We start from the raw sequence: 15,295 nt of genomic DNA, 5'->3' as shown, positions 1-15,295 counted from the left end.
GATTGAGAAAGCACTGTCTTGTCTAATATATATTACTTTCCCTGTTGCTCTTTTGTTTAATACAAACTGTTTAACATATTGCAAAGAAATAAACCATCCTCTAGGCTTGGTGAGAAATTGCCCAAGTCACTGTTGAAAACCTAGTATTATTCCAAATTTGTATTTAGAGCACCACCATTTTTCTCAAAAGATACTTTACCTGGAGATCACTTCAGTTTCAACACAGTATTTTGCTTCTGAAAGTCAGTAAAGGGGAAGTGAGAAATTCACATTATAGCTGACAAATAATGTTCTTTACTCCAATTTGTTGAAAAAGGACAGAAGAAATGTCAGCTTTTCTGTATCTGCTTTTTGTACTAACGATGTTTAGGAAAAGCTGTAAACTGTTCAAGCCTCTGGCAAAACATAGCAAACATCTGTTGTAAACAAAAATCTTTGGTAGAATTCTAGATACTACAGTCTAGCTTGAAGAAAGGTTTCTGCCTTAACCCTCCAATGCAGAAAAGTTTCTAAACAGATGGACTATTGTGTAATTGAAGACCTGTGACTCTTTCCTGAAGAAAGAAAAGACAAAGAGGGAACTTTCCTTCTTTGTCCTGTTGAATCAAGACAAAAGCATCAGATGCTGAAGAGAAGAAATATTTCAGGAAAGGATGAAAGGCCTGGGAAGGTCATCACCACTTTCTTTCACAGCCAGGGTTGTACGGACCTGGTTCGGAGAAGTCCAAACTGCCAAGCTGACGTGGTCCCCGCCTGCAGGAACCCAGGCGCTGCAGGAGGACAAACCTGCCTGAAATTCAGGTTCAGTTTGACAGTGAACACAGTTTAAGTGCTGATCTGCACACAGATCGTCACAAGAATAATTACACTGATCTTTACATCTCTTGCTATGCAAGTCCAATATGTGGATACTTTTACTCTTTTTGTCTTAAAATAGTAAATCTTAAATCAATATCATGCTATAATTATTGTCTTGTCTTCAGCTAAAGAGGGACACCCATGCTTCCAAGAACATCTGCACTTTGTGTCAAATGGCAAAAGGCTTCAGTTAAAGCGGACATGGTTATTTTGATAAGTCATGTAAATGAGCCCCATATGCCCTGAAAGCACACAGAAGTTTCACGGCTATCTTCTTAGCATCACAGGAGTTTCCTTGGGCAGCCAACAATCTTCTTGTTCCATAAAAACACACCACAGCCAAAATAATCACATACATTTTTGCTAACATCAACCAAATAAATTTCTAGTAGAACTGCTTAATAATAAAAACTATAAAAATACATGCATATATATTTCTTTATAGAGGAGGAGAGGAATTGCTATTGACTATAGAACATCAATAAAGACACTACTCAGCTCAGAATATTTTATCAAAGAGCGTTTATTTTAACTAGTGAAATCTTATGGCTGTCAGATAGACAAAATTGATGAGTTTAGAACTGGATTTTACTAACAGGTGTAGGGAAAAAAGTGCTTCCATTGTGATTTCTCAAGTACCAGAACAGGAGAACAACTTGCAAATGGCTGGGCAAAGAAAACAATTGATTTAATTTGATTTTTAGTATATTTTTATTTCAACAAAGGAGGTATTTGTATATGGGAATATTCTGGGAAAAATATACTTTAGTTACCATTTGCTCATGTGTACAAAGTCAACAAGCTATAACCAAACCATATCAAATTCTGAGTTATATTATTCCAAAAGTATTAAAGGAGTTTGTAGTCTGTGAATGAATATCCACATGGCTAACTCCTCACATCAGCATTCACTTTTGGGTTAGGTTCTTTGTGATAGCAGAGAGATTTTTCAGACTTTCATCTTCCTAAGATACACATTTTTTTCCCTGAAGCTGCATTCTCAGCTCATCAGAGTGTGGACCTGGTTTTTTCATATTATCCATGTCAGGCTTTTTGACCCCTGCTATGTTCCTGCTGCTGTTCTGGCTAATAGATCCCAGTCAACAAGGAAGAATTAACTTTCCTTCCTACAGTCAGAGTCATAGGATAGCTGAGGTTTGACAGTGCTTCTTTAGATCACCTAGTCCACCCCCCTGCTCAAGCAAGGGCAGCTACAGCAGGTTGCTCAGGACTGTGTCCATTTGGGTTTTGAATATCTCTAATGATGGAGATGCCATAACCTCTCTGGGCAACCTGTCCCAGCATTTGACCACCTTCACAGTAAAAAAGTGTTTCTTGTGTTCAGATGGAAATTACTGGTTTTAAATTTGTGCCCTTTGCCTCTTGTCCTGTCTATCTCATTCTTCGTATTAAAGCACGAAGTCTGAAACAAGATTTTCATCGTACAGTATTTGTTCTGATAATGACTTTATCTCAATAACAGCTGCACTAAACAATCAAATGCCTTCAATTTAAATCTAGTTCTTCAGAAGCATTAGGTTAGTTTAGGTTTATAATAATGTGACTTTCAACACAAATATTCAGGTGAAATCTTGTGGGGAAATAGCATGTTTATTCAGATATATGGTAAAGGTGTTTGTTCCTTTGACTTCCAGTAGCAGCTAGAAATATGAGTTACAGACTTTTTTTGGTACTCAGTCCTGCCCAGTCACTAGTATGTCACAGGGAAAATCTTTTACAACACTTACTTTTCAAACGTATTTATAGTTAGGAAAAATAAAAAACTCTGTTAAAAGAGCATTTTTATGCTACAGTCATCGTTACATTTCATAATGTAAATTGCTAACAGGAGTACTGATATTTGAAGTCCTTTTAACAATACAGAGCCAGCATGATCAAGGGAAACTGCTGAGTTTCATCTTGCCTCATACATCATCATAAAAGTTGCTAGCTACATGTGACTGAAAAATGTTATTCCTAGAGAAATGGTAGAAATCTTAAATAATCCAGCTCAGTTGCTGAATTCCAGATACAATTTTTGTAAGACTCAACTGAAACAAAGTACTTGTGTATTTGTAAAACCTAGAACGGATGATAGACAGCAAAATGTACATTCACTGGGATATGGAGTATCTGCCATTCCATAGTAAAGCTGGAATTTTCCTCTTTCAAAATTTTTGCCCCAGTCTCCTAAAGCCCTGCTTTCCAGTTCCCAATTCTTTTGTTGAAACACAAACCTTTGTTCTTATAGAGGGCCAAATGGTTTGTGCTTTTCCCTGTCACCCACATTGCCTACTATTGTTTTTAATGTCTTTCCACAGAAGCTGGCCTAAGTTCAATGGAGAAACAATTCATTATGACACTGGAAAATCAGCTGCAAATTATATCTGTGGGCTGGATTACAGCTGCCCCTCTCCTTTGTTTCTCCACGTGACACACCCTTTGTTTTTAATGATTGTACTCCTGTGTTTTGTGTTTCTGGTGTAGTTTCATGAATTGTGGGGAGGGATGCTGTCAAGTCAGGAAAACATGCCATTATTTCTGTTGGTATTTGCTGTAACTGTTATGGTGTGAAGACAGGCTGTGCAAGCTCTGTAGGTAAATATCTTTCATTAGATGAACTGGTATAATGGGAAAAATGAGATAGTTTTCAGACACACACAAATTACTGTGTGGTAACAAGTTGGCGGGGCAGGTAAAAGCAGCAGCTTTCAAAACTAAAAACAAATTGCAAATAATTCCTCAGAGTTTACTTAGATAAGTACCCTGCACAAAAGACCATCAGCATCTTTGAGTCCTATGTATGCGCTTTCAGAAAAGTGCATCAAGTGACCTCACAATAAGTATATAGGTGAAATTCCAGAACCAGTGCTCCAAAATGCACACGCACAGATGATCATTAAAGGACTACAATACCCAGCTCCATGTGGGTGAATATTTCTCATAGAATGATCTCTAATATGACCTTTCAATACTGATCATTAAGCAAAAGTTGCAAGCACCTTCCAGTTTGGGAAAATAAATATTCATAACTCTACTGGTTACCAAAAATTAAGAACTCGGCCCCAATGGAATGGTTGGAGAATGCGAAATAGTTGCTCTTTTTAAAGTCTCCCCTCCATTATTTTTCTGCACTCAGTGAATCATGAAGAGCCTTTTACTGCAGTAATGTCTAATGAGCAGAGGCAAGAAATTCAGTAGAAGCACCATCAAAGTACCACAAGAAAAGCCTGAGAAATAGCAGTGATTGGAAACTATTCCCAACATAGCGAATGTTAATGTTGCATTACTCTGTTAGTTATCTGGTTTTAGTCACCCTCTCAGTTCTTAAAGCCTAATTCTTACACAAAAAACATGTTCCTAAATCTTCAGCTAGTCATTCTGGGTGCTTCAGTTGCAGGCACTTCTCTGGAACGAGAATCTCAGAGTTCTGATCATCAAACCTTGAAAATCAGAGCTTTTAATAAGGCTATTTAGGATCTTGGGTTTTTTAAAAAAAAAGGTGTTGCATTAAAATCTGCGAACCAAAAATTCATTTTAAGAGGAATGATTTCTCTTCCAATCATTAGGAGAAAGGAGGGAAAGGGAGCTTGTGTCTCAGCTGGTTTGTTCTGGCAATTTTTTTGAAAGGCACTTGCATATCATGAAGAGAGTTGCTAAGCTGAGATGAAAACTGGTTTTGTAGTACGACTATGTTTTAAATTATACAAAGCTTTCCAAGAGAGGCTGCATTAGCGTTCCGATTTCTGTGCTTGTGCTCAAGCTAAAGAGTAATTTAGCTTGGACCAAAATAACTTCACAGTTCAGACTGCAGCCTTTCTTTTCCCTGACTTTTATGTTGACAACTTGAAACTACATTCTTTCTTACATTCAGAATCCTTTTACAAACCCACAAAAGCCCCATCAATGTTTGATGTAGATCACTGAAATATGGTTTGAGATGCACAGATTTGCTGAGCTGCATACTGTTGGAGGCTGAAAGAGTATTCTAGGGAAATCTCACCATATTCTTGCACTCTTTCCTGGCATGCTGCTTTTAGCCACTGGATGTTGGGTTAGACAGACCTTTGGACTGACTCAGAATGGTCATACTCGTACTCTTCTGTTCTTAGAGGTACTTACTAAATACCAACATCTTTCTCTAAAGCAACAGATTATTTAAAATAATAAAAAAAAATCCCTCATGAGATCTCTTGTTCTAAACTTCCAAAATGTCAGAAGATTCCAAATCCAAATTTAAGATCCTAAATAACTGGCCAGATGGTAAATAGGTATTTAGGGTGACATCAGTGCAAGGCAGTAAGACTGTATTTGAGAAAATGTGCTCATTTATTAAGAATTTCATTTAGCAGAAAGAATTCACTAGTCAGAATTTAATAAGAATTTGAGACTCGGGGTCTGTCAGGGACCTGAGTGCACTAACAGGTCTCAACTGCCCTGACCAGCCTCACCTGACACCCCCATCAACCACCTCTACCCATGGGGCCAGGGGCTGCATTTAAGCTTAGGCCTGGCCACGCACTCTCTGCTTGAGCTCATTGCAGCTATGCCTGTGCCTAGCCATAGGCCTCACTGATCTGGCCCTGGGTACAGTCACTGACTCTGACTTGCTGCCTTTTGCTCCCAGGTTTGCCTCAGGCCTGCTTTGCTGGCATGGACTTGCCTGATAGCCCAGACTCTCAGCTGATCCTGGCTATCATCCTTGCGCGTGGCTCACCTCTCTCACGTGCTGTGGGATGGTGCCCTGGCTGTTGAGGCTTCTGCCCTCCTGATTTATTATCATCTTCCTGGCCCCTGCAGAGCAGCTGGCCTTTGGTGTTCCCTGACATAGTCTAACACTCATATTCTATTCTTAAAATCTTGCTTTTCTTTATCCTTAGTTCAATTTTTGTTTGTTTGCTTTAGTGTTTGAACACCTAACTGTTTGACCATCTGAAAACATCCCCCCAAGAAAAGAAATGCTACTCTTTCTCCTCTACAGGTATTGAACTGGAGTTGCAGCAAAACCAAGTCACTTGTTAAACCGTCAAGAAGTTCCTCTGGAGAATGAGGTCCTGTAGTGTTCAAATCAGCAGAGTGAATGGAAAAAAACCTCCATTGTTTTCCCACTGTAAAGCAGCTCTGAAGGGCTTGTCCAGAAACTAGAGTCTGTCAGGTAACAAGCATTGCTAGGAAGGGAACATGCTTTGGCTTCTGTACAGCGCTTGGAAACTCCTTCTGTGGCAGAATCTTCCTTGGGCAATTTATACTAGCTTTGCAGTTGCTTTGTAATGGGGAGCCCAGATCCTCAAGTGTTAAGAGCCGACTTAGTAGAGCCATGTTGACTTATGCTATCTGAGGAGTAGATCCATGATAAAACTACAAAACTGCTTAATTCTGTAAGGGCAATTAGACCTGGAAGCTTATTGTATGTTTTGGTGAACTGTAAAATTGAGTCCTAACAGGTACACCGTTCCTTAAATGCAAAATGTTTATGCTCAGAAAATAGGTTTGAGTTTCTTTGGTATCTAACTTCAGAATGCTGCCACGAGATTATTTTTCTGTTGTTTTTATGGAGTAACCAACATGATCATTGTTGACTTGCTGTCTGCAAGACACTAGAGCACATTGAGATCACGGCAGTTATCTGATGATGGTAACTAGTTCTGATTGCTGCACAAGGACGTTTCTCTGTGAACTGCAAAATGAACAGCCCTGTTCTTTCACTTTAAAAGAAATTCAAGAAAGTAACTCTACCACAAGTCAATTAATTTGAAAACAAAAAGACTGAGTAGACTGTTAAGTATGTCTATAGTCAGGAATATAATAGCGACAGTTTGTACTGATTGCATGGTTAGGATTTTTTGAACTTATCTTCACTTAAATTTGTGAAGACAGAAATGACTGTATTTCTAATTACCTCTTCTCCCTAACAATTAGTTACTATAAATAAACACTGAAAAAATGTAGCATTTTCACCTCTCACGTCAAAGACAACAGCAATGCATTTGTTTAGTAAAATATTCTTTGTGTAGTAAGGGCAAAGGCTTAACTTTTTGGCTGGGTAGAGTTTTTGGGGGGGGAGCAAGAGAGGATGAGAATTTTAGTAAATGACATTTTGTTACTAAAGCTGCAAAAAAAGGGGTAAAAACACACAAAGAAAATGTTTTTGTAGTCAGGGAAAAATGCCTCTAAATGTCCATTCTTTATCGAGGTGTTCTGCAGTCTTAAGTCCCATTACTGAAACTCTGCTTAGAAAAGAGCGCATTGATTTCATTACTAGGAAAAGAAGTAGCTGACTCATTCACTGAGAAGTGAGATAAGGCCTGTCTAAATCTGATGTCCCTCATCATGGGATCCACTTGTTTATTATACAGGGAGAGGTCAGTCACTTCCTACTGGTGACATTCTTAAGTTTCCGTTTGTACAAGGAAACTGTATGGTGGTGTGCAAAATAGCTCAACTGCTTTGGGGAATCAGGCCCAGAAATTAACTCTATATTCAAGGATGCATGTTTTTAATGTGTTTTGGTGTTTCAAGCATATTTGTAACCATCTTAAAAGAGCAGAAAGAATGCAGTGCCCAGCTTTCCCAATCACATATATGAATTTCAGGATATTCTTTCAGTGAAACATTCTTACAGTAAGTAGAGGCGACATGTTTGTCTATGTTCGTCTGCTGTGCTGCAAAATTACTACCCAGCTATGTTTTCATGATTTGCAACATCATCTGCAAGTCATGAACAGGAACGCCAGTTCTGTAGGGAGCAGGCAGCATTACAAAAGTAAAGTGAGAAATAATCGTTTGGCTTTCTGAGGATCAGTGCCAGTGTTTTTTATCACTTTAGTTCATATAGGTTTGCTTTTGAGATGTTTGTTTATTCAGAAGGCTTTCTTTTTTTGCTTTTTAAACTCTGAAAACAATCGTCAAACAGATGTCCACATTTTTATTAAAACAAAACCCTGAGCTTCAATTGACTTTTTTTACTGTAACCATACTGAACTCCTCACCAATTAATCACCACAAAATTAAGCAGAGTATATTTGTTAAGGAAATTCATGACACTACCAGAGAATAGAAGCCCACCATGTTTGCATTACTCTCATGCCTAGAAACATGAGGCAAGTCAAAGCATTATACCAGCACAGAATAAAAAGTCTCTGCTCCAAAGAGCTTGTTATCAAAGTATAGGGAGACAAGAAATGGAGGCATGCTGGCAGGAAAGTAGCAGGTAAAAATAAGACAATATAGGTCAGTGCTGACAATAGGGCCAGCAGGCTTTGTGTGCCTGCAGCCTAGCTATTGTCAATGTCTCTTGTTGCCACTGCCACCAGCATGAGGAACTGCATGAAAACAAGCATGTTGGAAACTGTGTTCAGTGAATGATGGAAATGAGCATCACCAGCTGACAGGGTGTGAGAGCTGGCAAGCCAATGCTACCTGAAAGATGATAGGTAAGCTGGAGATAGATAATCCATCAAGGCCCTTGGAAGTGAAGACCAGCAGTACAGATCTGATTTAATAGAAAAGCATCGGTGCCAAAGAAGGGGATGCATGGCAATAACAGTCAAAGCAATGGGCTGGGAGAGGACAGGATCGAGATGAAAAGGGCTCAGACTGAGCTGGATATTGCTGCATTGGCACACTTGCATCCTGTCTGCAGCCTTGTGATAATTGCCCTGTACATTCCATTAATTAAGGTCGGAGAAAAAGGATGTCATAGCAACTGAAACAGAAGTCAGTGAGGATCCAAAGGATGCATTTATCAGAGTAGGTATTAATAAAGGCAACACTGCAGAGTTAAACAAAGAAGAATCTCTGTTCATTTAGAGGCCTTGTGAACACTTGGGAAATCAGAGTCCAAGGTGATGACAGGCTGGATGATAGCCCTAGCAGAAGAGTTTATAAAGAAATGGGCATATGGCTTTACATTGCTGTACATTGAGAAGCTCTGATTATAGAACTGCAGTGGATTCTCTCGTGGCTTAAGCATTAGGTCTGTCTGATTTTGGACTTTGTGTGAAAGGTTTCAAGTTGCAGCAAGGAGAAACTCCTCATAACATCTCTGTTCTCAATGGTCATGATAGAATCTTGCCCAAATCTTGAACAGTGTTGTAGTCTGAGCCAAATCCTGCTTCTGCTTCAGCTGCTGCTAGCGGTTTTGTCTTGGGCAGGACACTTGTCACTGAAATCTCTTACAGACTTGGCTAAAATATCCTCTAGTATTTTTAATTTGCACTCACTCTTCAGGCTGTTTTCAGAAACAATTCAAATGCAAGATTTTGAAAATTCAGTGATGTTAGTGAGTGGTCTGTTTCTCCCTCCTCATCCTGCCCAAATTCCTGAAAGCACTGGGCACAGCACACTCTAGAACAACAAAGCACAGGGCACCTGCAATAGCTGTGAGCTGCTGAGACTTAAGCTGCAGTCAGTGATAAAGCTGTCTGCTTATTAGTGCAGCAACATAATTTTCTCCCACCAGTGAATTGACAATCATGTCTTTTTTTTTTTTTTTTTACAGAATCACTGATGGTATTTCTAAAAAGGATAGGATTTCTTTCACAGGGATGTTGTAAGACAAGACAGTATGTGCCAGGAAAAACAGTCCTATAACCATCAGGGCAGTATATGTATTCTCTGCGGATCATTTGAAGACAATAGTGCTATTATCTAAGGAGAAAGATGATAATTCTTTAGTATCAAATGAGACCACACTTTGTTTACCTTCTAGTTATCACGAACTAATATTTCTCACACCCCAGGGTTTTCATTTTGATTGCTGTGTGTGGGTACAAATTGCTTCTTATTGTTCCTCTTCCCTTAGTCTTATCATCAGAGACCTGGCTGTCTCCATTACTGTCCTCTATCTTACCTATCAAAATATTTCTGCAGCCCCTCGCCATGATAGGCTCTAGTCACTGAGTTCTTTCTATTTCAGAAGCAAGTACTGCATAAGCAGATGAGATTAAAAAACAAACAATCAAAAAATAAATGATACCAATTGTTCTTCCTGTAAGCAGTACAAGCTCTCTATTAGTGCTGACCCAAACCTGGCACTGCTGTGTGTCACAGGCCACTGTGTGCACCTCTAATGGCAATCAGTACTTGACTGCGGGAAAATGCTTGATAAATAGAATCTCTCCGCAATTTTATTCCTCACCCCTTCTCTACCAATAATCCTTTTTTTATCTGAGTCCTACCCTAGCTGGGAAACACACTATTCTGCTCTATCTCTGCATAAGCAAATCTTTCATAATGCCTGCTTCCAGCAAAGACGATAAGGCATCTTGGAGACCACCATGTGCCGACCCCACGTTTCAGCCCACTGCAGACTGAGCTGCCTGTGGCACAGACCTGATTTATTATGGGCAAGAGAGCAGCAAGGGAAGTTTCCTTTAGTTTTGTATCTAATTATTGCCTGAAAGATGGGGAGGTTGTTCTTTCTGCAATGATACAGTAATTTATCATTTTTAAAATATGATTTGTCCCTGCCTACAGTAGGCACTAAACTGCACCAGCACAATCAGCTTTATTTCACACATGTGAGAAGGGCTGGAAAGGTGAGAGCTCTTATTCGGGAACTGGAAGTAGGGAAGCTTCCAGCCAAAATTATTTGAGAAGAGTTTGGCTAACCAGAGTTCCCTGGAGAAGGGTAGGCTTTGCACAGAGGTTAAGCCATAGGTGACAGGGAAGGATGAATCTGAGAGCTTAGCCCGGAAAACAAGGTAAGAAGCTTTTTTTGGAGGCACTGCAAATCCAGCTTGGCTGGTCTGGAGAGCTCTTTGTGTGACTACTTTGTCTTCAGACTCTGTGAGGAAGGACAAGAGGGACAGAGGTGGGTTGACCTTTTCAAGCTACCTGGCCTTGAAGCCATAAGCCACTAGAGTAAGCTGGAAATGGATTGTGTCTTGCCATAGAGTGGCAGTCTAATGCCATGTTACAGAGCTAAACTCATACTGTTGAAGAGATCACTGATCTTTTCATGTCACTGGAAAGTACTTTTTTTTTTTTTTTTTTTTTGGTAAGTCTTAGGAAAAAACTTGTGTTTGAATGGACTTTTTTAAACCATCCTTTCTGGTCTGGCCCTTCTGTACTCAGTCCAGCCCTGCGATTCTCCCTCTCCTGCTGTGGGGCTAAACAGCTCCACAGTGTTACACGCTTGCTGGCTGCACCCTGTGGTTTGTGCTTTTGTTGTTCACCGTAGATCTTGGCTGCCCTATAAAATTAGAAGTACCTATGAGGTGAATTATTCACTTCTACAGCTGAGCAAAAAACACGTTGATTTGATTTACTGTTTTCTATTTTGTCTATTGATTTTTGGGTAGTCCCAAGAGTGTGCTCCCATAAAAGGCCATACAGAACTTTGTACTCAGTTTAACAATTTTATTTACAAAGGGTGTTCTTGACTCCATGTTCCCTTGCCAAGTTACTCCAGGCATGAAGAACTAAATTTAATCTCTCTGATTAATAGAGCACAAAGAAGATATATGTTACACAACTCCCTCCCTGCTTTGTTACTTGGGGTGCCAAAATTGCAATAGGCTGTCTGGGAACAGCTAGGAAGTGGGAGAGTTCCCACCTGACAGATCTTAGCTGTTAAAAAGCAAAAAGAATACAGATGGTTGAAACCAGATTTCTGTATATAATGAGCAACCAGTGTTCACCTGCATATCTAAGCAGATAAGTTTGTTGCAGGTACCAGTACAAAAGTAAGCCTCTGAAAACGCTTCTGAGAGAAACGTGTTTTCAGATGTTACAGCCACTGACAAGCAATACCACACCAGATACCCAGGTCTCACAACTTCTGTACCGGAGGGACTGTGTAAGGAAGGCTGCTATGGACTCAGATTTTATAGTGTAGTATTGCCTTTTGAAAGGCAGATACCGAAAATGGATAGGATTTTTCAAGTGAAAAATCAATAATTCCTCCCTCTATCCCATCACTTACAGGAAGACCTAGTGTGTCTAGAGGGCAAGCAGAGGACATTTTGAGGGTAGCATTGTTATCCCCAAGACATTTTACAGGGGTTATCACTATCATTCTCCCCATCGTAATGGGAAAAACATCACACAGCTTATTAGCAAGCCTTAGAAACACCCAACCTTCTTGCTTTGTGCATTCCTCATTTGTGGTAACTCAAATCCCAGAGCTGTACCTGCACTCAAAGAAGAGTGGGAGTTTACCTTTCCCATTACTGAGTAGTCTTTTCCTCTTTCCTCATGCTGGCCTTGGAAACCTAGGTGATCTTTTGGAAAATTTAAGGAAGCCCAGGTGAGCTTTTGTAAATATGTCTCAGGGACATTAATGCCTGGCTGACTATACCCCTGGTCTTCTAACTCTCCTGGCGTTTCCCAACAGCAATCTGTTTATCTTCTAAGCAGCAGATTACCTGTTCTTTCAGTGCACTCTCTATTCCTGCAGGTGAGCTAAAACCTAATTCCACACAGAGCTCCCAGCCAAAGAAGAGGACACTGTTCCCTTTCACTCATTGTGAAAGAACTCCTATGCTCATTTGGACTTTAATTAAATTTTACCCATGCGTTATCTTTCTCTTGTCCTGTTAAACAATTTTCTCAGTTTCATGGAAGGGCCCCAGGGTCCATGGTCTTTCTGCTATTTCTGCCTGTAGTTTGTAAAAAGCTATGAACACAAGTTAATTATCAGTAGCAAGACGTGCAGGTGAAAGTCAGGACTCTCAAACTGGGAAGGATGTTCTCACCATCCTTCAATGTGACAGAATTGAGAGAGATGAATTCTGGGCAGATTTTCTTTTCTCTAGAAGTGACTGGAGGGCAATTCAGACCTGGGCCATAAGCCAGGTGGGCTTCCAGCATGTTTCACACACAAAACTGTGGCAGAAATGTTTGAAAACTTTAGGATGAGCCGGATGGCTTTAGAAAGTACCTGGGGGTCATGAACTGATACATTTTCTCCATTAAGCTTCCCAGGGATACAACAGAGGTAAGCTTTTGGTGGAGAATAAACAAGGGAGAGACAGAGAGCAAATTTCCCTCCAGATCCATAAGTCTAGCGTTCTGATAACTTTAAGTGAAATAGCCTTACCTATAAAAAACCCCCAATTATCGCTCAGTAAAATACTTTGAATTGTTCTCTCTGGTTTAATGCTGCATATAAACCAAAAGCAAATCTGAGAGAAAAAAGTTTTATGAATGATTTGCTATTATAAGTCTTTGTCAGACCTCCCAAGCCCTAGGTACAGGGAATGAGATGCCTCGTACTTTCACACCTTGTGCAGTTCTAGGACATGACTCCTCTCCTTCCATGGAAGCTGAGGCATCGCATGTAAAATAGGTCAGCTGAATTGCCTCTAGCAGCTGGCTATCACACAGGGTCAGACAACTGCAATCATATGAGAACATTTCCATTGGACATGAATCTTAGTGTTAGGGTCCAATTTTCAGAAATAATTTCACCTAGCTTGCAAGTGCTTAGCATTCACAAAAGCAGGCCCCAGAGGCTAGGGAAAGATAACAAATCAATAGCCCTCTTTGGACTAGCATCCACTTCTCACTGGGAAAACTTTCGTTCTCTCCTTTATACTGCATATTCTTTCATCAGATACTCTCAGGAGCTGCTGAACTAATCAAATTAATCTATCTGGAAAGGCATGTACAACAACGCCAAATCTAATGAAGCAAGAAGACATAGTTTCTATGTCTGATATGTCTGATCTACTTTAAAGAAGACTACATTTATTCCATGATTCGATTACTCTGCCAAACCTATTATGGGCTCCCCTAAAAATGCTGAAAATTGGATGCTTCCAGGCTGAGTGGAAATTAAATATTTTCAGTGCATTGACTTGTTATTAAGATGAGAGCAAATAAGAAGGAAGAAAAATGTAATCTGTGACCCAGGGAAAAGGAAAACTTAATGTACAAGCTGTATGTAAACAGATTGAGTGTTGGCATTGCGCAAAACTAAGACATAAAGCAGAAAACTAAGAGGATTAGAGCAAAGAAAATTAGAATACCGAGTCAAAGAACACCTCTGATCTAGTATTTACGCCTGTCCTTGAAGATTATATGTCTCAAACTTGATGTCTTATCAGTTTGATAACAGCAGGATATAACTGTACGCAACTTCTTTGAACATAAAGTTTACACAAATGGGAGATCTTCCATTGCCTCCTTTCTCTGCACTTCAATCATTACAATGTACTTTCTGCACTACTCCCTTGATAAGCTTTATTTGAAGATAGTATGAGCTTTTGTGAGTTTCTCATTGTGGCTTTCTGTAACGACATCTCCTGCCTTTTTAGTAGTAAAATGCAAAATTATCTTCCAAAAAGGTCCTGTCCCTCAAAATGTCCAACACCATTGTTTGCTGCCTCGTACCTACAGTGTGCTGCATGCAAGCACTGTGTATGCAGAAACATAGAGTGATGGATTTGGAGTTCACATCAGTGTCTTTTGAAGTTCGTACCATTAATGTCACATCCACCATTGCCCTAATATTTATGTGTCTGATGTCACACACAGAGAAGAAGGGAAGAGCACACCCTAGAAAATGACCATAGAATCTCAGACAGTGACAAAGTTGAAAATTGTCAGGTGATGAGCCACCTCTGGGCTCAGTTCTGCCACAGCTAGTTTAAATCTGGCTTGGTTGTGTCTACCTAACACTGCAGGGCAGGGATACTCGATGAAATCTCTCTGCCTTTCACAACAGATCTGCTAATAATTATTTTTAAGGTCTCACAGTTTGAGAGCCTGTAGAGTCTAAGAAGCGTCTCCTCTGGTTAATGTTCAGTGGCCTGGTGACACAAGGTAAGCGCCACCTTCCTTAAATGACTATCAAGGAAAGGGAATCTGCAGCACTATATGTGACTGACTTTGATACAGAGGCACAGCTCCTGTTCATGCAAAGAAATGCAATCTCTTTTCCCTCAATTTAAGGTTAGGTACTGCAAGTGCTAATTTAAGGAAAGGTATGTGAGAAGGGGAATCCGTGCAGAGCTGAGGGAATACAGTTCCCACCATCACTATCACAACCTTCTCACAAAGGCTTTCCAGAAACAGTTCACACCATCTATTTTTATTACCAACTGCAATGAAGCTAATAGCTTGCATTAGGGTCATTTTGACGGTAGGTGGAAGGCCTAAACTCTGTGATATTCAGGCTGCAGTATCTGCTAGAACAGCTTTTTCACACTCTGCCTAATTCTCTATTGCAATTAAACTTCACTTTACCACAGTAATGGGCCTTCATCTGGGAATACAGCAATTCATACCTCTTTGCACAGTGCAATGTAAAGGAAGATTTGTGTGACTAAGAATCTGCTCGTGTACGTCCTAACTAAACACAATGGAAAAAGAAAGCAGACAACTCTTGAAACAAGTGGTTATTTGCTGTTGTCTGCCTAAGGTATTTGTGTGCTTTTTTTTTTTTTAACTGAAGAGCAGAAAAGGATGATGTCAGTGGGTTTTATCCCTA

This window comes from Gymnogyps californianus, chromosome 6, assembly GCF_018139145.2.
Source record: "Gymnogyps californianus isolate 813 chromosome 6, ASM1813914v2, whole genome shotgun sequence".
NCBI lineage: Eukaryota > Metazoa > Chordata > Aves > Accipitriformes > Cathartidae > Gymnogyps > Gymnogyps californianus.
Note: the sequence above shows the minus strand (reverse complement) of the source record.